We start from the raw sequence: 27649 nt of genomic DNA on the forward strand, positions 1-27649 counted from the left end.
AAGTTTGTAACATAATGCTGCTCCAAGCCTTTCTGGATAAACTAGGAAAACAAACTGGAAATGAAGAAATGTTACCTAAAAATGGATCTTGGGTGATGATGAAAAGGTAAAATGTATTTCTCAGGGGATACACATGCTTGTTTACCATCCTAAATAGTGAGGTCATGGTCAATACTTAAGTTCTTCATGACTCTGGGGTTATAACATATTATGACAGTAATGTTAATTATAATAATAAAAGATCAAAAATAAATATAAGTGATGATGGTGGTTTATTGTCAGTAAATTAGCTGATGTTCCTGACTTTTATAACTACTCTTGATAAAGGGTGTGGCCAAGGGCAGGGGGGGGCAAAAAGGGATTTGGAATGGGGTCCAGAACTCAAAGTATACAGAGATTATTGAAGAGACATATAAGATGTCCTCACCTCTTCCCCCACAGGTGTGATTTTGGGGAAGGGGTACGTGGGGCAGGAACATCCAGGGCTGTTTTGTACAGCCACAGCCTTGCAGCTAATCCATGGCATGGTCATTTAACATATCTATGGCCTTTGGCTGGTCACTTGGTTATGTTAAATGGCTGTGGCCAGGCTTGGGGTCAGGGGGATGAAGTCACTTCCCCCCAAGATGTAACTGGAGGGCAGGTCCCCTGTGTTATAGCCCCTGCATGGGAGTTTGGAGAAGATTGGCTCCAGGACATGGGGCCATACCTGCCCAGACTCACAATGGCAGCCCAGTAAACTTGAAATATACAGAAATACTGGCAGGTGTAACTGATTGTGGGAGGCGTCGGAAATGGGGGTACAGAGGAAGATTGGCGCAGGGATTTAAACCCAGACATGGCAGCCATTGAGGAGAGAGCCACATGGTTTTAGCAAAGTGAGGACCCCCTCTTGGCCGGGTGAAGGAGAACCACGTGGTTTAGCCAGAGTGGGGACCCCTGCAGCCAGGTGAAGAAGAAAGCCACGCACTTTTGGCTGAGTGCAGACCCCTGCAGCTTTGGTAGAAGAGGCCCACGTGGTTTTGGGGTGCTCCCTTTGGCGCGTGGCCTGGGAAGCAGGAGAGACTTTGCCTGGAAAAATGGGTACAAAGAACTCTTGCCAGTCGACCGCGAGAAGGTGCTGCATGACTTTGGATTAATTGAAGATCCTGCCTGGATAGCAGCACAGCTGATGGTGCCAGCGGCCTGAAACATGGATGTGTGCTCTTTTCCTGAGTTGCGGTACCCCAAATTAGGGCAGGGGAGAAGGGAGCGCTGTGTGTGTGTGTGTGTGTAGGTGGATATCCTAAAGGATTTTGATATTTTAATGAAGACGTTGGGTCACTACTTTAAGTCTGTATAGCATTAAGGAAACATTTCCTTTCCTTTTCACAAGTCTCTGGCATTGAGAGGTGTCTTTCCGATTGGCGGCGGAGGATCGGGCCCAGTAGGCCTCGGGATGGTATTAGTATACCATCCTCTGGAGTCTGGGCCGGTGTATCTATTCTGTAACACTCTCACTTTTCACTTCGAAACTTGAAACAGTTAAAAAATTTCCTTCTATTTTCTGCTTATTTTCTCTTCACCTCCTTTTCTCTCATATTTATACAAATATTAAGAGAAAATACATGTGTTTCTATACACACTCACACAGACACGCTACTCATGTTTTCATAGAGAACAGTTCTAACGCATTCTCCCAGATGGAAAAGTGTGGAAAGAATATTTTTTTAGCTCTATTCATCTCCTTACACCTCCCAGGGGAGAAGGAGTGATGTCCTTGATAGGAGTTTCAGTAGAAGAAACCAGGAAAACTTGGCTTTCACCTTCTGAGTTCTATTTCAGGGTCACCCTGCCTGCAGCAAGAGGTGGTAACCCTTGGGAACTAGCTCTGCTCCAGCAAAGAAGATTTACAATTGGCTTTGTTTGTGACTGGGGGAAGTAAATCTGGCCTCTCCCAAATCTCAAATATGTACGTAGGTGTATGTGCAGTTTTCCCTCTCTTAATTTTCAAGTTTTACCTCAAGGCATTCATCCAGCTTCAATTATTTAATTTCTCAATTTGTAACTCTCATGCAGGGAATAAAACAGCAGAGTTCAAACTCTAAAGTTCAAGAGCCAGATTTTCAGGTAGTTCATTTCTGACTCCAGTCTCCACAACAAATAACATGACTTCAAGAGTGTTTTAAAAAATAAAAATACATATTTATGGTTTCATTTTCCATTTTAATCTAGTGCTTTGAAAAACATATCATAGGAGCAATCATACCCCGCATCACAGTTTACAGTGGCTGGCTCTCCCTGGCTTGAGTAGCACTTTCTACATCTCATTTTGGAATTGGAACTTCCTAGTGGCCAGGTAACTGAAGGCAGATTACATGCAGAGTTGTGCCCCTCTGACACTTGTTCTGCCTCCAGATTTCTCCACCTCTAGAAGTTGCAACATAAAATTCTTTTGTATACTGCACACAGTATTATGTGCCCAAAATTATAAAGACCCAGAAGTTTTTATACGTATTTAAGAATTTCTCTCTCTTTTTTTGTACAGAAAGTTAGTCAATAAATATGTAGGCATAATATACAAATGTAAAGAACTTCCTATTTTATTTTAATAAAGACTATAAATTGGTCAGAAAGAAAATAGGAAAATAACAATTACAGACCATTGCACTGTGTGCCTGGTGTTTATGAAATGTTATTCTATTTGTATCACATAAGACCCCAGTGAGGTAAGTTTTACTAATTGTACTTTAAAGATGAAGAAACCGAGGCTCAGGACCACAAAGTCAGTGGCAGAACCAACATTCAAATCCAGATCTTGCTGGACCAAACCTGCCAAAATTCTAGGTTTATGCAGTATGTTGACTCTGAAACTATCTGACATGGTAGCTATATCACCACCATCTCTGTCAATATTTTCTCTGAAATTGCACTTGATCTTGCTTAATATTTATTGGATGACATTTTATGCAGAGAATCAAAAGGTGTGAAAGAATAGAAACAAAAAGTCTGTAGTTCCTGCCCTTGAGCTTAAAATAATTTAATTTCAGAACAAGTTGTTTTCAGTTTAAAAGCTTGATCACATGAGTGTCTTTGTTCTGGACATGGACAAAGATTGATTAAATAGACAGTGTCTCACCCAATTAAGGTCAGGCAGCACTGATACACACACACAGAGAGAAGAAATAATTAAACACAGGCACTAAAAAATGAAACAAAGAATAAATAGGGAAAGTGGACAGTCAAAGCAAAATCCAAGCAAGATGATCATCATTCAGTTAAGATATTAATTAAGCACCAGCTGTGCCTGGCACTATGCTAAATGCTGAGGATACCTTGTACTCTCTGCTCTCATGGAATTTACCAACTAGTGGGGGCAACAGGAAAGCTGATAAGGCTTAAAAAGGGGGGACACACAGGCTGCTGCGGGAATAGAATAGTGGGTAACTTAATGCAGTCTTCACTACTCTCTCATACAAAGAGATATCTAAGTGAACCCGAGGGACAAAGAAAAGGGGTTAACTAGCCGTCAAAGCCCTAAGCCACTTAAGGAAACAGATCATTTAATATCACAGGGCCTAGCACAGATTCCTAGCAGAGAGAGATTTATTGTAGGTGTATACAACAAATATGTTGTGACTCACCAAACTGAGCCAATCAAGGAATACAAAGGGAGGTAACTCGAATCCAACCAAGGGAAGAATGATAAGCCAGTGTAAGAGCTCATTTTGAGAGAGGCTGCTAAAAGACTATTTTTGAATTTATTTTTAGTTTTTAAATAAATTTATTGAGGTGCCATTGATTAAGAAAATTTTATAGGTTTCAGATGTAAAATTCTACACATTATCTGTATATTGTACTGTGTATATTTAACTCTACTTTTGATATTTAATCTCAGAGTAATTAGTTATCTTTCTCATATTATACGCAATGCCACAATGATTAATCTTATACATGCGTAATGTTCTTTCTCAGGATATCTGTAGGGTAACTTCCTGGCAGCATGTATTATTCAATATGAAAAGGCAGGATGTAAAATAATGTTACTGTGTGATCAGTGTCTGGCAAACAAATGTACAAATAATTTATGACTTTGCCTCACTAGAACATATACAGGCACATACATATATGGAAAGGTATTTATGTGTAGGGATTTAAAAGAAATGGGTACTATAGCACCAACAAGTGTACAGTGATTATTCATTTTATTTTTTCACATTTATAATTTAAAAAAATTCAATAATGAGGCTCCTCAAACCACTCACACACAGACTGTATATTCAAATATCCATGCCGATTTTGATGAGTCCTAATGCACAATTTGCTAAAAGAATATACTCGGGGTACTTAAGTTAAGTAATATAAATGCCTGCTATTTGACAATGAGTATCATAATCATATACAAGCAAGGAAAAATTATCCCAAATAAGTGCATAGAATTGAAGATATTTCACTTTCAACGTAAAAATATTTTAGTGGTTTAATTTTTGACGTATAAATAGCTAACATTTATAGGCCTAAAATCCCTACTGGGCACTTAATTCTCAAAACACCCGTATGAGAGAGGCACTATTTTCATAAGCATTTCACAGACGTCTAGACAGAGGCTGAGGGTTAGAAACAGAACCAAGGCCAAATAACCACTAGAGGGTAGATACTTAAGCCCAGGTGACTTATGGGCCAGTGGTTGGTGTTAACCACCAGAGTAGACTTTACCTTTCAGCCTCTCATAACGCTGGAAAACTAATCTGACATGATAAAAAGGAAAACAAATTATGCTTCAAAGTGCAGAGTTTATGCCAAGATAACATCTACCTTTATCTCGGCATCATCATGAATGCACATTAAGATCGTGGTGATTAAATGCAATTGTAAAAGGAAGATAAAACTTAGTATTTTTATAGACTTAAATCTTGATTAGATTAATATTATTTATTCAGATTAGCCCTGCGTGTACTGTATACCTATGTGGTTACTGTGCCAACCAAACAGTATTTTCCCCTTGGTTGTTTATTAGTACCTAATTTGGGAAAATAAGGTCATCTAAAGTCTTATATTGTGGGGACCAAACTATATGTTTAAAAGGTAGTTGAGCCTACCCCAAGTGACTAGGGAAGTAGAAACCAATCTTCTAATAGAACTCCTTCATTTGCTCAAGTTCATTACCTCTATTATCCTAATCAACATCTCCCCAAATGTGAGGGACCCCTTGGTAACACTCAAGTGTCCAAGAGTGTGATACGGCAACAGAAATGGTCGCTCGCCTGGCTAATTGTGAATGTCAAGAGGTTTAACTGAATAGGAAAAGGATTATTAGCTGCGTTTCAAACAGTGGGAAACAGTATTATACATGGTGAGACTATTAAAAAGAAAGATAAGATTATATATTCTGGAAGCATTTTTAAAAGGCGCTTTAACTGTTGGGAAGTTTTCTTAACATTGTGGTTGTCTTTGACTACTTAAACAGGGGCAGATTTGAAATTAGAACTACTTATTCCTACTAATCCATACAAATGACATTTCCATTAAAATTCTATTCTGGGAAAGAAAATTTTAAAGGACAGGCTGGGTGCTCTCTTGCTAGTTGGCAAGAAGTCAATCATCTTAGCTTTGGGAGGAAGTACTGAGTGGGATCTGAAGGGGATGTCAAGCCACATTAGTCTCTCCCATGTCAACCGAGGTTGGTGGAATCCAGTGAGGCGTGTTTCTTAAAGGGTAGCAATATACTTCTGTTCTACACAGGATCTTAAATGCTCGTGAATTACAAACTTTGTTTTAAACATTTTGTCAGCATTTATGTCCACCTTTGTCTTTTCATGAAAGAAAAGGTATAGACTTACTGTACTTAGAAATGAAGTTTTCAAATCTACCAGCTGAAGTTATTAAAATGACTTATTCTGACAGGACATTTGAACGGGTTGTTTCCTGTGTTGGTCAGTTTTGAAAAGATGTTTTACCAGTCTGATGTTTTACCATGTGGTACAAGACTTCTTTTCACGTTTGATTTTGGAACTTTGTAGTAAAATTTAAAGAGCAGAAAGGGACTACTGAAAGTGGTATGTTTTTTGAAATGGCATACCAACCAGTACAGTAAGTTTAGAATTAAAAAATATATATATGATAAGGGTATTCTTGGGAAAGTTGTTCCAAGAGAGCAAGAAGCATCGGACACAAGCTCTAGCCATCTACTGTAGCAATATATACAGAGTTTGATATTTGAGACCTGACCAAGGCACAGTTCCCGGATCGGAACCCACTTGCTACTAAGGTCACACGTGGGTTGATACAAGGTCACTGACGGTGAAGTGCAGCCTGGAGAGAAGCCTGATCTCTGCAGTGCTGCTCTGTGTCTCTGCTGAAATAGCTGGTGTAGAAAACTGATGCAAATATGACAGCTAAGCAAAGAAAGAAAAGTTCAATTCTGAGAAGCTCAAAAAAGGATAAACTGAACTAAAACCATAGGGGACATTGGCTAATTTTTGCCCACTTAAAAATAATAGTATAAAATAATAATAGTAAAAATGATTATTGTGGGGGCAACTTTCCTTGCAATTCCCCCCAGCTGCCACAGATGAGAGTAATCATGACTGAGATATGATGTGATCTGCTTGGGGAGGAGAGGTGGCCATTTTCCCAGAAGAAAATGGCCAGTTTCTCTGAGGAAAAAAAGGCCTTGAGCACTGGCTAGTTTCTCAGGGGGAAAAGGCATTGAGCCCCTTTGTCCAAGGGCTTTTACTGGGTTGTAATACACAGAAATATAGGGCAGCAAGGATCAAATAGTAGATAACATTTCAAAGAAATCTGAGGGCTTAGTATGAGTCAGAGTTTGTCAGGAACTGAGTTTTAGGGTTTCCTGCTCAGACCCTTAACATATGAATGAAAGCACTCTTAACGGAGAAGATTTCACAGGTTTATCAGGAACTCTTTGTGATGTCAGATTCTTCCCCAGGACATGCTCTAGCAAGGCAAGGAGCTGAACCCCTCCCCAACAGGTATTCAGGCTTAAGGAGATTAGAGCCAGGAAGCACTTCTCCTAGGGAACATGGGGACTCGGGCTATGTCAAAGCCAGGGCGGGGACAAGAGTCCATTGCTCCCTCTTTGTTGCAGCCCCCTGAGTCCTTCCATGAAGGCCTCCCAAGTGATCGAGTCTGGTTTAGGTTGCCCCCCCGCCCCTCCACTGTGAGGGATCTTACCCAACATTGACTTCCGACCAAGCTTTGGGGACAGGGAGAGGAAACTGAGGCAGCATTTGCTACCAGAGACAAGCTTTGTCTCCTGCAGCTCACATTCCAAAGGTCGTCCCTGGCTCTTAGCCACAAGGTGCCAAGATACAATTCTTAAAACCAGGCAGAGCAGTCTGGGTTCTGTGACTGCTTAGACAGATGGATTACAGCAGAAGTGATATTGTGACAATTTCTAAACTGGGCTCTCATACTTGCATCTTAGAAAACTCTGTCTGAAGAAAACAGGTGACCTCAAGACCCTCATGCTGTGAAGAAGCCTGGAGAGAGCCAAGTGGAAAAGGCAAAATGAAAGTAAGATGCCCAATCATCCCTCCGCTCTTCCAGTCCTGTGATGCGAAGCAGACATAAGCAGGGTGATGGTTAATTCTGTGTCAGCCTGATAGAGCTAAGGGATGTCCAAATACCTGGTAGAACATTATTTCTCAGTGTGTCTGTGCTGTGAGTGTCCCTGGAAGGGATTAGAATTTGAAGCAGTAGATTCAGTAATGAAGATCCCTTCACCAATTTGAGTGAGCCTCACCTAATCCATTCAGGGCTTGAATGGAGCAAAAAGATTAAGGAAAGGTGCCTTCTCTTTTGCTTGAGCTGAGACATGCCTCTACTCCTCAGACACCCATGCCCTAGGTTCTTGGCCTGTTGGACTCACAACACAACTTGGTCACCAGCCCCCGACCTCCTCCAACTTCTGTGGTCTCGGACTGAATTACACAGTACTTGTCTGCCACTTTGCCAGTTTGCAGATGGCAGAGCGTGGGACTTCTCAGCCTCCAAGACCATGGGAGTTAATTCCTACAGTAAATACCTTATTATATTCATTGATGTGCCATTGGTTTCTCTGGACAACACCAACTAGTATAGGGAGGAAGCTTTGAGATGACTCTGTCTCAGCTGTTGACCTCAATTGCACTGGAAACTTTAAGCAAAACTGCCCTTCTGAACTAAATCAGTTCAGAGGATTATGCAAGGAAATAGTAAATTATTTAAGCCAGTGATTTGTGAGCTGGTTTGTCACCTGGCAGTAGATAATGATAACAATGTTACAAAGTGGTAGAGCCAGGGATCAGCAGTAGCACACAAAATCTCTGCAGGGGGTCTACTATCGTCACAATAACAGCACATTGCATCTAATACAAGATAGTGTTTGCTTTTTCACCATGCTGGTGTTCTCACTGAATGGTAGATAAGACTGGGGATGTCTTAAACTGAAAGACAGGGACACTAAATGATAGGAACAGGCATTGTATTCTCAGTGCCACACACTTCTTAAAAAACTTTACTTTAAAATGTGTTAGATAATGCAGTAAAAATGATTAATTATCAAATTTTGACCATGTGTACGCATATTTTGAGGACTGTTAACAAAATGGGAATGCACAACAAACCATTGTGCTTTATTCCTGCCATGTTAAAGAAAAGCAATTGGTTGTTGAACTTGGAATTAAACAAGCTGCTTGTTTCATGGAACACCACTTTCACTTGGAAGAACAACTGACAGACAAGCTACCGTTACTCAGACTTGGGTATTTGACAGGAAATAAATAAAATAAGCACATCACTTCAAGGGGAAAAACTGACACTATTTTTGCCAGTGATAAAATTTGAAATCTCAAGTGAAAACTGAAGCTTTGGAAAATTTGTAAATGCCTCAGTGAACTTGACAGCTCCTTAATACTTAATACTTTTAATACTTAAAAACTTTTCTGATGATATTAACAAGTGTATTTTTTTTGCATTGTATAATAAAATATGTTAACATTGGGAAGATCTGCATAACTCAGTGAAGCAATGTTTTCCAATTGTCCTATTTATGATAGTAAAAAAATGTCATGTGGGAGTTAAGATCCATTTCAAGTGCAAATAGGTCAATAGATTTTAAATGTCCTAGAAGTAGCCAAAGTTCATTAGTTTGGTTTCAGATTCCACATTGCAACTAACTAAAGAAATGCTGCCTATTGAGTTTTAGAGTAGTATTAAAGAACAATATATGCAATTATCTGAAAAGCTATTAAATGTTTCTTTTCCTATTACATATCTGTATGAGGCTGTATTTTCTTCATACACTTTGCCCAAAAGAATATATTGCTATAGATTGAATACAGAACTAGATAATGTGAATCTACCTGTCTTCTATTATTCAGGCGTTAAAGAGATTTGCAAAAACTTAAAACAGTGTCACTCTTCTTCATAAATTCTTTTGTTTTGAAAATTAGAGTTGTTTTTCACACATATACAAATATAAGTATGTTATTTTATTATGCGATGGTTTTATTTTTTATTTTAAAATAAATTAATAAATATATACTTAAAATTTCTTAGTTTTAATTTCACTGTAGTAAGTAGCAAACAATATAACCTACATAAACAAAAACACATTGGTGTTCTCAATAATTTTAAGAGTATAAGGATAAGATCAAAAAGTTTTAGAGTCACTGTTCTAAAATAAAACAGCACTTCACATGCCACGCATGCAAACACTGATCTGATTATGTGTTTACTACGTGGTAAGAGATCCCATGGCTTGGGCAGCAAAAAAGTAGGCCCAGAACCAGAAACAGACCTATCAAAGACTAGCTGCAGACAGCATCATGAAAGGAAGTACAAGTGCATTCAGTGTAAAAGAATCTGATGTTCCTGCATCAGAGGCACACCTGTAGCAGTACTTTGTATTGCTGCATTGAACGGTGCTATTTATGGATGACAAGCTCTTAATACTAATTACACACAACAACTTCATAACTTATGACAGACAGAAACACACACATTATATCATGGATTTGTTATTAGATGTTTACATACCAATTTTATCTGTTGTTGTGCCCTATTGTCATTAAGAAAGAAAGCTAGACAATTAACCCCCACCTCACATTTCCAGCAATGTCATTCTGTGGTTGACAGCATGTCTCCTAAAAAAAGGTATCACTGTTCACTCCTGACTGGAGAGTGGATTTACTATTCCCTGAGTTCGGACACTTAATGCTCCATAACACTATCCTTAGGACCTTTTTACAATCATGTTACTAAATGAGAGGTGAGAATATGACTATCAGTAATAGCCTGAATGGAATTAAAAAACAAAACCTAGGTAAATAGGGAAACATACTAGGTAAGGTGCTATTCTGTGTTATGCTTAAATTCTTCTTTAACAATTTTTCAAACAAAATTTTCTATCTGGAGCTTTTCTGGAGCAGAGCCCTTGGTGAGAATGCTGTTGCTAACTCTGCAATTTATTTTTAGTCCGAATTACAGATAACCCTTTTGTTCTGTTTATAACCCACCCACTCAGAAAACATTCCCCCTTTTCCCAACACAGAAATCAGGTGCTCCAATGCTCTGGGAAGAGTCATATTGTCACTACCTGACTCGTTCTGATGAAGCATTTCATCAAGTTCTGTGTAAATCGGGGAAAATAGAACTAGCACTTCAAGTGTGTAAGCAGTTATACTACTATAGATGCAGCATGCATGCTAATTCAAATACTGCTGGAGGTACGTCTTCCTACTGTGAGAGTTTATAGGAAATGCTTTGATATCATTTTTTTCTTGTTAAATAAAGAGAGTCAGCTGGTTCCCCAAAATACATAAAATACAATATGTGAAATGTTTTTTTCCTAACTCCTTCTGGCAAGTAAAGGATATTTCTTCCAAATGGCACTTTCACAGATATGGGGAAAGACATGCCTTTATACAGTTTATGTATGTTAAAAATTCCCATGTATACATCATCTACACTTTTTCAAATGTGTATATGTACTTACATAAAGAACATAAGGCTTTAAGCCAAAAGCTATACTGATTTAAAAAGTGTTTTCCCTCTTTTTTCCCCATGGAAAAATGCTGTTTATGAGTAAGTACTGACTAGATTGGTGCTCAGAAAGAACTGTATATTAATCTTTGAAGTGTTACTATATGTAACTTTAATGTTTTTTCTGAGTTCATTGTTAGTTTTAGCCCCGCCCCCCCCTTACATCTACCCCCCCCCCACACATACATACAGAGACACGAGAAACTAAATTTGGCTCCCTAGGAATGTTAAATAACTCTAAGAATGCCATGGCTCAGATTATATAAGAAGGTAACACCATAAGTAATAAACCCCCAAAACTAACTGTCCACACTAAAACTGTTAATTTTAAATAAAATTGATAAATATTTAAATTTACCAAAAATCAGAAAACTAGCATAACTTTGATTCACTGGGGTAATTGCTGTGAGAGAGTGGTGGGGTAAGGAGATATATTTAAGACTAAATAAGAGCTAAGGTAAAGATAGATTTAATGTAAATATATTTGCTTAAAATGACATACAACAGCCCTGGCTGGCGTAGCTCAGTGGGTTGAGTGCGGACCTGTGAACCACAGGATCTCAGTTCGATTCCCAGTCAGGGCACATGCCTGGGTTGCAGGCTGGTTCCCAGGAGGGGACTCATGAGAGGAAACCATACATTGATATTTCTCTCCTCTCCTTCTCTCCTTCCCTTCCCCTCTAAAGATAAATAAATAAAATCTTTAAAAAATAATAAAAATTAAAAAATTAAAAAAAATAAAATGACATACAACATTTCAGTATGCTTTTACAGCTTTGCCAACATCACATCAACAAGTACAAATAACATAGTAGTTTAAGAGCTCTGAGTATTACATAAGTTACTTCAAAAATGACCAAAAACTTAGTATCTTTCCAAAATATTCTATCACCATTTTTCACTTTTTAGCTGTTTTTATTTTTTCTTCTTGTTTTCCACCTTAGTCCCAGCTCAATTATCTTTCCCAGTTCTCCAGAGTGTAAACCCTCTACTCTGACGTTGCAGTGTTGTTTTCTCAATAACACAAGCTCCCCTTTGCCTCACCATGCAGCCAGTCCAAGGCCCTTTCTTAGTGAATATTGGTGGAGAGCAGGAGTTACTCGTGTGCTACCAATTTGACCTGCCAGAGAATGACAGGTCTGTGTTGCAACAGACACACTATGGCACCTATTGACCACTTATTGTTTCAATTAAAAGATACACTTTAATTCATTCATGATTTTGGTTTTTAATTTTAAGCAATGTGTCCCTAGATAACTGGAGTTGGACTAAAATTAGTCCATTATAGGCGCATCTCAGAAAACAAGAAAAAGCTCAAATAAATTCTCTAACTTCACACATAAAAGAACTTGAAAAAAAACAACAAAGTCCAAAGTCAGTAGAAGAAAGGGAATAATAAGGATTAAAGCAGAAATAAATGAAATAGTGTCTTTAAAAATGATACAAAAGATCAATGAATCCGAGTTGGTTCTTTGAAAAGATAAACAGAATTGACAAACCTTTAACCACACTCATCAAGAAGAAAAGAGAAAGGACCCACATACCTAAAATCAGAAATGAAAGAGGAGAAATAACAACTGACACCAAAGAAATGCAAAAGATTATAATATTATGAACAATTAGGAACAATTTTAATATTATGAACACTTTTAAGTATTATGAACAATTGTATGCCAACAAACTGGACAAACTGGATGAAGTGAATAAATTTCTAGAAACACACAATCCTCCAAAAATAAATCAGGAAGAATCAGAGAATCTGAAGAGACAAATTACATAGAGTGAAATTGAAGCAGTAATGCAAAAACTCTGAAAAACAAAAGCCCTGGACAGGATGGCTTCCCAGGGGAGTTTTACCAAACACTCCAAGAATAACTAACACCTCTCCTTCATCAAACTATTTTATGAAACTATTTCATAAAATTCAAGAGGAAGGAAGGCTCCCAAATTTATTTTATGTGGCCAGTATTGTCCTAATTCCAAAAACAGGTAAAGACACTACAAAGAAAATTATAGACCATAGATATAGACCGATATCTCTGATGAACATAGATGCTAACATCCTCAACAAAATATTAGCAAACTGAATACAGCAATGCATCAAAAAGGTCAAACACCAGGACCAAGTGGGATTTACTCTGGGAATGGAAGGTTTGTACACCATTTACAAATCAATAATTGTGATTCACCACATAAACATAATGAAGGATAAAAACCATATGATCATATTAATACATGCAGAAAAGGCTTTTGATAAAATCCAGCACCATTTGTGATAAAACTCTCAGCAAAGTGGGAGTAGAGGGAATATACCCAACATAATAAAGGCCATATATGACAAACCCACTGCCAGCATCGCACTCAATGGGCGAAAGCTACAAGCGTCCCCCTTAGATCAGGAATAAGACAAGTCCACTTTCATCTCTCTTATGCGACATAGCTCAGGAAGTCCTAGCTATAGCAATCAGATGAGAAATAGAAATAAAAGGCATCCAAATTGGAAAAGAAGAAGTAAAATTGTCTTTATTTGTAGATAACATGATACTGTACATAGAGAATTCCAAAGATTCCATCAAGGAACTACTAAAACTGATCAATGAATTCAGAAATGTAGCAGGATATGAAATTAATATTCATTAATCAGTTCCAATAGTGAACTAATAGAAAGGGAAACTAAGAAAACAACCCTACTCACAATTGCTTCAAAACATAAAATACCTAGGAATAAACCTAAGCAAGGATGCAAAAGACCTGTACTCAGATAATGATAAGACATTGAAGAAAGAAATTGAAGAAGATACAAAAAAGTGGAAGCACATACATGCTCAAGGATAGAAAGAATTAACATCATTAAAATGTCCATACCACCCAAAGAAATCTATAGATTCAATGCAGTTCCTATCAGGATTCCAACATGTACTTCATAGAACTAGAACAAATATTTCAAAAATTTACCTGGAACCACAAAAGGCCCCACATAGCAACAGAGATCTCAAGAAAGAAAAAGTTGGAGAAATCATGCTACCTAATATCAAGCTATACTACAAGGCCATAGTAATCAAAACAACCTGGTACTGACATAAAAACAGACACATAGATCAATGGAACAGAATAGAGAGCCAAGAAATAAACCCATACCTATATAGACAATTAATATTTGACAGAGGGAGCAAGCACATACATTAGGCTAGAGCTGGCTTATTCAATAAATGGCATTGGGGAAATTGGACAGATACATGCAGAAAAATAAAAATAGACCACCTCCTTATACCACACACCAGAATAAATTCAAAATTGATCAAATACCTAAATGTTGGACCAGAAACAATAAAAATCATAGTAGAACACATAGGCAGCAAAATTTGGCACATTATCCATAGCGATTTTTATTGGATATATCTCCCTAGTAAGGGAAACAAAAGAAAAAATAAACAAGTGAAACTACATCAAACTAAAAAGGTTTTGCACAGCAAAGGATATCATCAACAAAATAAAAAGACAACCCACAGAATGGGAGAGCATATTTGCCAATACATCTAATAAGGTGTTAATATCCAAAACTCATAAAGTACTTATAAAACACAACACCAAAAATACAAACAACCCAAATTTAAAAACACTTGGGCAAAGGACCTAAATAGACACTTCTCCAAAGAGGACATACAGATGGCCAATAGATATATGAAAAGAAATTCAATGTTACTAATCATCAGAGAAATGAAAATTAAAACCACAATGAGATCCCATCTCACACCTGTCAGATGGCTATCATCTATAAATCAACAAACAACAAGTGCTGGTGAGGATGTAGAGAAAGGGGAACCCTTTTGCACTGTTGGTGGGAATGCAGACTGGTGCAGCCACTGTGGAAAGCAGTGTGGAGACATTTCAAAATATTAAAAATGAAACTGCCTTTTGACCCAGCTATCCCACTTCTGGGAATATATCTGCAGGAACCCAAAACACTAATGCAAAAGAACCTAAGCACCTCTGCGTTCATTGTCACAATATGGAAGCAGCCCAAGTGTCCATCAATAGATGAGGGGATAAAACAAGTATAGGACATTTATACAACAGAATTACACTCAGTTATGAAAAAGAAGAAAATTTTATGCTTTGCAACGGCATAGATGAACCTGGAGAACATTATGCTAAGTGAAATAAGCCAGTCAGAGAAAGACAAATACTATACGATTTCACTCATATGTGGAATCTAATGAACAAACTGAACTAACAGACAAAACAGAGAGAGACTCACAGATAAAGAGCAGATGGCAACTATTGGGTGGGGGGTGTAGTTTATGGGGGCAGGGATTGAGCAAAAAGGAAAAAACTTATAGACATGGACAATAGTGTGGTTACTGCTGGAAGAAAGCAAGTCTAAGGGGACTAAATGATAATGGGAAAAAATACAATAAAGATGAAATAAAATAATAAAATAAACGACCAAAAGAAAAAGGAGAAGTAAAAAATTGAGCTGGAATTGACATAATTCGATCTGTGGAATGGTTCTGTAGTCATAGACTGGAGTTGGGCAAGACTGAAGACAAGAGACAAGGTCAGTGGAAGTGCCTGTGTAAAAGTTCTACAAACTATAATAAACACAATGGCAAGGGTCGGGGAGGGACTTGCTGATTGTGAATAAATAGTATTAAAAAGTGGGGGTAAAGAAACAAAGGCTTGAAGAGGACTTACAGATTGCAAAATTGGTGGCTGGATAAAAATGGCAGTACCATTGTTTAATACAGCAAGTAGAAGTCAGGGGGTGTGTTGGTGGGAGAAAGCAACAGATTCCATTTTAGAAATGTTGTATATGGAATATTATTAGGATATTCTGGCAAATTCAGACCCAGCCTAACTAGCTCCACAGGGTGTGCTCATAACCCTTAAACCCAGTCACATATTTTACGGGTGTTGAGGATTACATGTGCTATAGAGTATAAAGACTTTAATGTAGAGTTAGGAAGAGTTGCTGAAAGTTTGCTGAAACCGTTCTTAAATGTAAGAGGCTTAAATGTAAATCTTTAAAACATCAAGATTGTATTCTTTTGCTGGAAGCCAGCTTTTGATGACTTTGATCAACAAAAAGACTAGCAGACTTTCTTTAATATCTGGCCCCAGCAGACAGCTTAAAAATGCTTCTCTCTTTTACCTTAAGGTAGGTCCACCTTCAAGAACAATGAAAAGCTATCAGGTCAGAAGGTATGACCAAAGATAAAAAAGTCTAGAAACGATAAAGTGATTTTTACAAAAATTTCCTTACAGGGTATATTTCTATTATCTAGAAACAGGAGTATTAGGTAGTTAAATCTTCAAATATAAGATCTGGAAATATGTCTCAACAGAAATTTTCAAACTTTTATAAACATTAGTTTTTACACAGCTCACATTTCACATTTATAAAGTTCAATAACTGAAAATAAAATTAATAACTTAGTCTTTCCTTGGAAGTAAGGCATACATGTTATTTATGTGTCCTTTTGCTTTTCACTTTCTGCAAAAGACTGTGGTATGAACATTCTAATATTCAATGTGCATTCACTGTACAACCCAGAATAGCTAAATGCAATTAACTCTGGTATGCTTGGTGAAGTTTTCTCCCATGAGAAACAAATCTCATCCTACAGATCAAGGGATGTAAAATAAAACACCAATCTCTCACAGAAATATGCTGACTTCATTTTTTAAGTTTAATGGCATTTTATTACAATATTAATCCTTGTTCCTTTCACTCCCTTTCAGTACTTATCTGTCTCCCATCATGAAGCTCCCAGTTGTATAACTAATGAGTAAAGACCGTGTGAACAATGATCTGGGGAGTAAGTACGTTAGCTTGCTAAATAACCGAAGGGCACTCAGGAGGTAGTCTCAGCCTCTCTAAGAGCCTATCATACTTTCTAAGCTATTACATAACAAAGAAATTTGGGTTTTGAACATAGAGTTAAGTAATAGCAATCCAGGCCAAGCACTGTCTTAAAAAAACCTGCAAATGTAAAGTATTTCTGTGTGCATATCTATCATATTGTCATCATCTATCTATCCATAAAACCACCACCAGAGTATCAATATGTAACACATCCTGGTACAATTCCTATTATACGGCAGTTATTGAGCAGATACTAAGGCAAACGAGAGAGGTTCTGACATACATGGCCAGTGTCTAATGTGGGAAACCCATGCAAAATAAAATCACAAGGCAATGTAATAAGTACATACTTAAGAAAATGTAAATGTAGCCTTTACTGTGTCTAAAAGGCATTTGACTTTCTTCTCATCCTAAACAAAACAAAAAGCCCAACATCATCTATGACAATCACAGTGAATACTCAGTGCAATCCTCATCTACATGGTTATGATGTTGTTAATAATTGTAGTGCTTTAACCCTATTTCCTCTTGTTCCTTAGTAGTCATGACAACTGTTGGATTGATGTTCCACTCACAATAACTGTTTTTAAATCAAAGAAGGATTACATATTCTTGCAATATTCTCCTATTAAGTCCAGTTTATCCAAATATACTATCCTACTAACTCCAATGTTTACTGTATTCAGCTCTACATTTCTTGTATTCATCTCTACACCATTGGATGCATTTTCTCTTCTGCCATTGGAAGGCACAGGAGAGGAGCCTAGGACAGATGCACTATGGTAACGGTGATTATGGGAAGTAGTTACATAACCTTCACCTGTTAACATATTTCTGTTATTGAAATTTCAAATGGCAGCATTATGCTATTGACTCACAGTTACTTATTGCATAAAATCCAACTAATTTTGAGCCTATATTTTTGCCTGGTCAGTCATTCTCCACCTGTATAGTTTGCTTTTTGGTCTTAAATGTTCTATATCTATCTACAGATTCCTAGCTTCTCTTAACTGGTTACTAAGAGGTTAAGCATACTTTGGCGTATCTGCCATGCCACACCCAGTGTCACTAAATCTGCTGAGTGATTGCCACTCCTGCTGAATATCACACCCAGTAACCCTGACACCTTCATATAAGAAAACATAATGCACAGACCAATCAGAACCTGGCTTTTCTCACTCCCTCTCTCTCTCTCACAGATACGAAGGCTACATCTAGTTGGTGTTGAGCAATAGTGTTGGGTAGCCCCTATACTGGTAACCACATTTATTTTTTTAAATATTTACTGAGCACAGAAAGCAATAAACAAATCATGCACAATTCAAAACATTTTCTGGTGAACGAGAATGATAATAACCAAACAACTGTATGAACATTTATTTTAAGAGTCTAGGCTAGACTTTCCTTTCGTGTGACCTCACAGCAAACAAGAGGACTACTAAGGGATGTAAAAGGGATGGGGATGTTGTGGTTTTTGCACACATGCCTGTGTATTCAGAGGGAAGGAATCATTCAAGGAAGCAATTCGAAGTTTGAACATAAAAGATAATTAGTTGGCCATATAAAGGGAGAGGGAATGAACAGTTTAGGCAGCAGATACTAGATGTGTTGATCTCTGAGAGAGGAAGGAGTTTGCAACATGAGTAAATGAAAGGCAGAACAGCATGCTGGAGTGTCATGGGGAATCAGAAGATCAGGGTGGGTGAAGCCTTGAAAAGGCAGGCAGGGACCAGATCACGACAAACCTTGTAAGCTGTGTGAAGGAATTGGGATGATGTAAAAGAAAAGTAAACCAGTAAAAAAAAGAGTAGGAAATAGTGAAGCAAACATGAGAGAACATGGGGCCCCTGAGCAATGCCTCATTCCTTAAACCTCCAAGCTCAAGTTCCCTGCAGTGTACAGTCTATCTCTCCACTCCAACCCCCTCTCCATGCTGCACCAGTGTTATTTTTGTAAATGCAGACCTTATTCTACCATTTTCCTGTTTAAAAAAACTCTGATTCTGTCCATGTCTTAAGGAGATCGTCCCAGTATCTTTAAGGAATATACTCCTGAGATACAATACACTTTTCTAGAATCATCTGTCACTTTTATCCTTTACACTATAAACTTTAGTCATACCAAGCTGTTCACTGTACCTTAAGAATGGCATGTCGCATTGCTTTTGGTTACGCCCTTTCTCCACGATGTCTTACCTTCCTTGGGAACTCTCCACAAGCCTCAAATACTATTCCAACCATGAAGTCCTGCTGGACTGTGTTTTCTGTACTCCAGTGGCATTTTATCCATATTATATATACAATATATACAATTTTAAAGTTTTACTTGTATCTTTTTACTTTCAAAATATGAGTATTTTATGGGCATTTCATGATTAATTTTTTTGCTGTACCTCATGCATAGTACTTAGTGCTTAAAATGTTTAGTGAATGAATAAACATACTATCTTTTGGCTGAAATCAACACACTTTATAGCTTTCCCAAAACTGAGTTTAACATAATATTTGATTAATGTTGACTTTTTTTGGATGAGTCATCTAGTCTTTAGACTTTAAGATGCAGTAGAATACAGAGAGTTCTAAATTACATGTTACAAATAGACAACTGCTACTAATTATGAACTTTTCTTATGTCAGATATGACAATTGAAACTGTTTATAAATGATGTTAATGTATAAACAGTATAAATGTACTGTTTAAACACCTTTAAACACCTTTCTTTAAAAAAAGGTGTTACAAGGAATAGTGTGAAGTGGAAGATATTTAGGTAAAAGATAAAGAAACTTATTTCCCTTTTATGTTTAAGTGATAGAAATAACAGAGTATCTTAGGGATCTTTAAAGACAATGAAAAGTTACATGTTCAAAATAATTTTAGAAACTTCTACTCATGGAAGGTAAAAGTAAATAAGTACCATTTAAGGAGTCCTCCGATAACCTTCAGGAGACCTCTAAAACGGACGTCCTGACCCCTGACAGAAAGCAGGACCAGAAGACCTTATTCTGGACTCAGATCTCATACACACAAACTCTTGGACGCTGGGGTTCACCCGTCTTCCTTGGGCTGTTTATCTATTTGTTAAATGATGAACTGAAATAAGTGACATTACTTCAAGTTTTTATAGTCTATAATTGCACATTCAAAAAATTTTTGTAAGGAGATTTAAATATAACCTAATCTACATTAAAATGCTGATAAAACTGACTTTAAAATGTTTTGATATTGTCTTACACAAATGTATAATATTTCAAAAGGTTTTTGCTTTATTTTTTTTAATTTTATTGTTTTTTAATTAGTCTTCTTTGACACCTTCCATGCACACTCTGCGAATGCCCATTGGTTACCACCTAACAAACATGCTGGCACCTTCGGTGAGCTCAGGAAGCTGCTTCCCTAAGAATGGCCCCTGTGAGCATTTGCACCAGGATTCTACCTCTTTTTGCAGAATTCCAACAGCAGGATTTTCTTTTCAGCCTAGCATCCAGCTGACCCAGTTTTCCACCGTCGGCAGCTCCAGACGGTCTGCTGGAGTAATGACTACACTTCTCTCCCCTTTGCCCTGCCAGGCAACGCACTCCCTTTCTCTGAAGATGCTGCTAATGAGAGGTAAGGGTGTGCGTATGTGCTCCCACTTCCCGCAGCCATTGCTGACATCTTTGGTTCGTCCTTTACAGAGAAATGTATTGGACCTCACGGTCCTCCTCAGCAGATTTTTACATACAGCCACTAATAATCAATTAGGGTTGGCATCTGCGATGTAACCTGTCACTGTGGGCCAGATGGTTTCAGCACCTAACTCCTAGTTTTTATCTAAAACAACCAGAGAATAGATTTTGGATTATCATATAACACTAGCTTTCACTGAATGTCTAGAAATATTATGTAGAAAGAATAAGTCTAGTTTGAGTTAATTCCCTGGTTTTATTAAATGGGTATAATTAGAGATTATAGGATATTAAGAACATTTTTTTAAAAAGCTGTATTCTTTTTGTTTTCTAACCAGGACACAGTGTTAAAGAAAGAATTGTTTTCATTGTATTCTTTAGTTATAATATTATTAACTGTGTAATCTATGTGCAGTACATTTGTCTAAGGTAGACTGAAATTTAGCAATGACTAAGGAAAAATTTGACAAATTTTTCATATCCATTAAGATAACAAAACAACTATTGTGACCTACTTAGAGTTGTCAGGGGTATAAACAACTAACATAAAAAGTTGAAAACATCAAACTTTAGCTACCATCCATTTGTGTATGACTAACTTGTATGTGAGCAAACACTGTTTTTAGATAAAAAGAGAATGACTAAAGATTTAAAGTTGTTCTATAACCCAAGTGATTTGTAAATATAGGCTAAGTTTACACCATTTAAAAATAAGTCAGCGATAAAACGGAAAAAGCCACAGGCTTTCCTATCCTACGCATTTGGGCCCTGGTGGCCCTGGCTGAATAGAGCCTTGCACACGCCCAGGTGTTGATCATCGCTGTGTATCATCCCGGATGTGAGATACACATCCCTTTCCGTCATCATCTAACTACAATATCTGACTTCACCAAAGGACTCACGGATTTGGACATTTGGACTGAGTATGTGAAATAAAATGAAAAAATGTCAGCTCCTTGGTAGGAAGAAAAAGAACCGGTCTGGGGGAGCCACCGATACCCCTTATTCGGATTATTTCAGCGTCGGTCTAAAGCTGTGCAGTCCATTGTAGCAGCCACCAGCCGTCTGTGGCCGTTCAGGTCTTGAAATGTGGCGAGTATAAACTACGTGCTGTGATGTAAGGCACAGACCAGATCTTGAAGACATCACAAAAAGAATGTAAGTAATAGAAAATACTTCTGAAACACTTATGTTTTAAGACCATCTGTTGAGCAATTGACCTTCTTAACAACCCTGTAATAGAGAGACCACTGGTCCCAGTTTTTCTGGACTGAAGAGTTTTTAGAATGTGGGACTTTAGGTGCAAAGTCTGAAAACATCCAGCGTAAACCCTGATGAACTGGTAACTATATTTATTCGTTAAATATTATTTGCCTCATACTACAAATGTAAAAAAAAAAAAATGTAGCTTAGAGAGATTCAGTAACGAGCAAATTCCCACTGGTAAATGGTGGCAATAAGAGATTCATTTGTGTCTGGTCTGCATCATACAGTATAAACAGAATAATAAACTCTCTTCCTATCAAAGAACATTTGCATGTTGTTTTTTATTTATTTCTCCAATTTATACATGTGAAATATATACTCTGATTTATTGCTCCAAAAACTGAAATAACAATAACTACCATCAAAGTTATGTTGAATGATTGATTTCTTACAATTCTGTGACATAGGTGATATTAACATTCTCATTTTACAAATAAGGAAACTAAGGCACAGAAAAATTAAGTAAATTCCCCATAGAAACAAGTTTTTAGCAACTGAACTTAATTCACCAAGACAAGCTGGCTTCATTCAGCGGTGTTAAGCTGTGTCGTTAAGACAGTCCTTTAGATCTCCTTGTCAATAAATACTGTAAGTACTTCCTATTCCCTGGTACTGCGAACAGACTGGGCCGCACTGAGGAAAGTATGGAAAGGAAAGGTTGTAACCTAGATTCTAAATCCACAAGCAAACACTTAATTCCATGGGATGGCTAAATTTGGGGTCCACAAAAAGTAAGCACAGGACCATAAGCAATTTATATGACACTGTCCTTTTTGAGTTCTTTTGATTTGTCTTTTGTTTCATGAATGCTTATTTTTATGTTACCTTTTTAAAATATATTTCATTGATTATGCTGTTACAGTTGTCCCATTTCCTTACCTTTATTCCCCTCTGCCCTGCACCCCCCTCCCAGCCACATTGCCCCTACCCTTAATTCCTGTCCATGGGTTGTCCGTAGAAGTTCTTTGGCTCTACATTTCCTATACTGCATAAAGTGTATGAGTGATGCATTTTCAGAGACTTTGCTTATGTAGAAATTACCTTTGCTGGCTTTCTTTGTGAAAGAACTGATTTTATATAAAATCCTTGAGTCACAACTTTTTCCCCTGTAAATTTTATAGAAAATTAGCAGGCGTTTGTTGTTCTATTATCTTTCTGCACACACTTGCATGTTGCAAAGGGACCATCTGTGTCATCATGACTTTTGCTTTGTTAAAAAAAATGTGCTTTATATGACCTCAGTTCTTTTGAAATATTTTGGAATGCTATTGAAAACTCTTTTTAAATTACCAAGATGTGCCTACTGTAGATTTCTTTTTTGTATTTAATTAATTAATTAATTAATTGTTTTTCAAGTATAGTTGCCTCCATTTTCCACCACCACTTTCGCCCATTTCACCCATCCCCATCTCCCACCCTCAGTCCTAACCCCTTTGGCTTTGTCCATAGGTCCTTTATACATGTTCCTTGGAGGTCCTTCCCTTTCTTTCACCCCATTATCCTGCTCCACATGCCCCTACCCCTCCCACACTGGTTTCTATCAGTTTCTTCTTTATTTCAGTGTCTCTGGTTCTACTTTGCTTGCTTGTTTGTTTTGTTGACTAGGTTTCACTTATAGGTGAGATCATATGATATTTCTCTTTCATCCCCTAGCTTGTTTCACTTAGCATAATGCCCTCCAGTTCCATCCATGCTGTTGCCATGGGTAGGAGCTCCTCCATTCTTTCTGCTGTGTAGTATCCCATCATGTAAATGTACCACCATTTTTTTTTATCTACTCATTTACTGATGGGCACTTAGGTTGCTTCCAGCATGTGGCTATTGTGAATTGTGCTGCTGAGAACACTGCAGGGCACAGGTTCTTCTGAATTGATGTTTCAGGATTCTTAGGGTATAATTCCAGCCATGGAATTTCAGGGTGAAAAGACAATTTCATGTTTAGTTTTTTGAGGAAATTCCATACTGTTTTCCACAGTGGCTATACCAGTCTGCTTTCCCACCAACAGTGTACTAGGGTTCCTTTTTCTCCACAACCTCACCAGCACTCGTTGTTTGTTGATTCATTAAGGATGGTCATTCTGACAGCTATGAAGTGGTATCTCAGTGTGGTTTGAAATTGCATCTGTCTGATGGTTAGTGATGCTGAGCATCCTTGCCTCTGGGCCCTCTGTATGTCCCCCTTGGAGAAGTGTCTATTCAGGTCCTTTGCCCATTTTTAAATTGGATTGTTTGTCTTCCTGGCGTGGAGTCATGTGAGTTCTTTATATATTTTGGAGATCAAACCCCTGTCCAAGGTTATCATTAGCAAATATATTCTCCCATACAGTTGGTTCCCTTTTCATTTTGTTGGTATTTTCTTTAGCCATGCAGAAGCTTTATATTTTAATGAAGTCCCATTTGTTTATGCTTTCCTTTATGTCCCTTGCTCTAGGGGATATATTGTTGAAAATACTGCTGCATGGAATATCTGAAATCTTTCTGCCTTTGTTCCCCTCTAGGACTTTTATGGTGTCACAACTTATATTTAAGCCTTTTACCCACCTTAAATTTATTTTTGTGTATGGTGTAAGTTGGGGCTCGAGTTTCGTTTTTTTGTATGTGGTTGTCCGGATTTTTCAACACCATTTGTTGAAAAGGCCATTTTTACTCGATTTTATGCTTCTGCCCCCTTTGTCAAATATTAATTGACCATAGAGACATGGGTTTCTTTCTGGGCTCTCTGTTCTGTTCCATAGATCTATGTGTCTGTTCTTATGCCAGCACCAGACTGTTGTGATTACAGTGATTTTCACCTGGAACACAGAGCCTCTTTTCAACCAGCATATCAGCCCAGGACACATTTCACCAATTATGTTGATTGGTGACTCTGATCCAATTATCCTAGTCTTCTTCTTAAAGCATGTGTAATTTCAAGATTGACTTTACAGTTTTGGTTTTTCGTGTCTATGATTATCCCCATATTTTCCATTACTTTCCATATTTCTATACACACTGGAAGTGGTACTCATTGTTTTTCACAGTACTGATTCCATTTTCTGAAGAGTCAAATCTGTCTTTTACTGTCTCCAACTTGAATTTTAATTCAGTTATTAAATTATCATCTCATCTTATACAAAAAATTATACATATGCAACTGTAGGTACTACTATATATAACTAGTTATATATATGTATGCACACACATATATATACACACACACACATATATCTTCTGGCAACATATCAGGAATGCCAATCATCTTTCTAAAATTTAATTCATCAATTATTTCTCTCACCCCCTCTTTCTTGCCTAGGCAATTTTTTATAGTGTATAAGGCACATTTTTGTCTTCTCAGTTATTCAATACTAAATAAATCATGCCTAGATATGTAACATTTATTGGTAGAAAAAATTAGTGATAGCAAATGAGCAACTTAACCTTTGCCCATCTTGTCCTGATACGACCTCTCTCTATAATCTACAATGTTATGACAAATAATAATCACATTCTTAGCCCCACTCTCAATATATAAGCAACTTTTAATCTAGTGAAGTTCCACTGGACTGAAATGAGACCTTCAACTACCTCCAATTCCCTGGCTCTCTGATTCTCTTCACAGTAAAGTCAGGAACACTATAAGGCTGAGGCCATGGCTCTGGCATCCCACTACAGCTTGACTTGTGTGGAGCACTATTTCCAGAATGTAAGGTGCTATATTACTGGCCGTAAATACACCCCACTCCCTCCTTCTGCCTCATATCCCTTCGACTGCCTTCACTGGGTGTGTGTATGGGGGGGGGCACCCAAATAACAGCTGAACTTTGCCCCAGATTTTTGTTGGATCAAACCCTCTGGCATGTGTGTCTCTAGAAGGAAAGGATGACAGGTTACCTGAAGGGAAAAAATGATCACTTTTCAATTAAAGAAAATTATAAAAAAACAGCATAAAGAGGCATGGATACATGAAAGAGACTGACAGATCTCAGAGAGGAAAGAGGATGGAAGGACTAGGTGAAAAGAAAAGGAAGTGATTAGCCAAAGAACATACGCATGGCCCAAGGGCATAGCAGTAGTGTGGTGAAGGTGGGGGGTGGCTCTTCGGTGGAGATAGGCAAAAGGGGGCAAGTCGGGGATACCTGTTATAGTGTCAACAATTTTAAAAAACAGCATTAAGATTGGGAATCTGGTTCCTGCACTTTCAAATCTCTTTTTGTGGTCCTTGTAGTTATGAAAATTCCTTTCAGGTTTTGGCAATACGTTGTTTCAGTTTCACATTGTGATTGAATTGTTAGAATTGCCTTTCTCAGTGTCTTCATAGTTACTGAAAAGTCTTGAGAGGCAGCAGTGACAGGTAGCTAGAGAAATTTTAAACAAGCACCCAGCAGAATATCTTTAGTTCAGCCAAGATATTATGCCTTATATTTTTCAAGCATTTCTTAAATATAGAGTACTTTTTATTCAATGTCTTCATGATTTTCTGTTAGCCTTTGAAGTTCAACAGGACAACAATGCACATTACTCTTGATCTTTGGTGTTGTTGCATAGTGAGTCTTTGAACATGCTGGGCTCGATAATTTGCATATCAACCTGAACAGCATCAAAGACTCCTGAAGCACTTTGAGTTTTGTACAAGCAGGTTACAGACAAAGCAGGGCTGCTCTGGATTTTGACACCTCTGCTGCGTCACCTGCGTGATAATTGGGTTATCTGAAAATCATGAAGGAGGGGCTTGAATCTACTGCTGCTTTTAATAGGACAGTCACATCAAAATAACTACCTTCTACATGAAAACATATTGTTGCCCCAAACTGTTAAGTTTGACCCACAAGGTTAAAGCAGTACGAACAAGGCCATCACAAGCAGACTTCACGAGTCTATTTTGCATGGGCAGGAGGTGATATACCAGGACATTTCCATCTCTGCCACTACAACGAAAACATTTGCATTAGCAACATTATACCCGCAGATTCCAAAACAAATTCGATTTAGATTTTCATCACAGTTGCAGGTCCTGTTCTATTAACTACTGCAATTCTCTTCACCATATCTACAATTCCGTTTAAATGTCACTTGTAGCCCTGGCTGGCGTAGCTCAGTGGATTGAGCGCGAGCCTGCGAATCACATGATCAAGGTCCGATTCCCAGTCAGGGCACATGCCTGGGTTGCAGGCCAGTTCTCGGCAGGGGACACACGAGAGGCAACCATACATTAATATTTCTCTCCCTCTCTCCTTTCCTTCCCCTCTAAAGATAAATAAATAAAAATTAAAAAATAAAATAAATAAATGTCACTTGTAAAATGCTGTAATTTCTTTCTCATTCAGCTGCACCCATGGCACTACCATCCTATGATCTTCTGATTGAAACGACCTCTTCCTGGGAGGTATGTCCCAATACCTGACTGTGAGTATCAAAATGCATTATTCAAAGATTTTTCCTTCCTCATACCCTTCTCACGTGCACAGCCCTAGAGAAAATGGACATCATTTTCTCCGACTTTTCATGTCACCTACATGAAGTTTTCATTCATTGAGTTCCAGGTTCTTAAAATAGAAATATGACACAAATTATGAAAATAAGTCCATAATAAAATTTTTCATTCTCTTTTCTTTTAATTAAATTGACTGGTATGTCAGTAAATATTTTTTAATATTTTCACTCGAAGAGATTATTGACTTTAGATTTATTGACTTTAGAGAGACAGGAAGAGAGAGAGAGAAACATTGATGTGAGAAAAAACATACATCTGTTGCCTCCCATACACGCCTCAGCGGGCAATCGAGCCCACAATCAGTGTTCTGAGGCAACAGGATCTAGCTTTGCACCCTCATGGCTCACAGATGGGACC

Source organism: Sturnira hondurensis, unplaced genomic scaffold (assembly GCF_014824575.4).
Source record: "Sturnira hondurensis isolate 20B ecotype Veracruz unplaced genomic scaffold, ASM1482457v3 Scaffold0004136, whole genome shotgun sequence".
NCBI classification, from domain to species: domain Eukaryota; kingdom Metazoa; phylum Chordata; class Mammalia; order Chiroptera; family Phyllostomidae; genus Sturnira; species Sturnira hondurensis.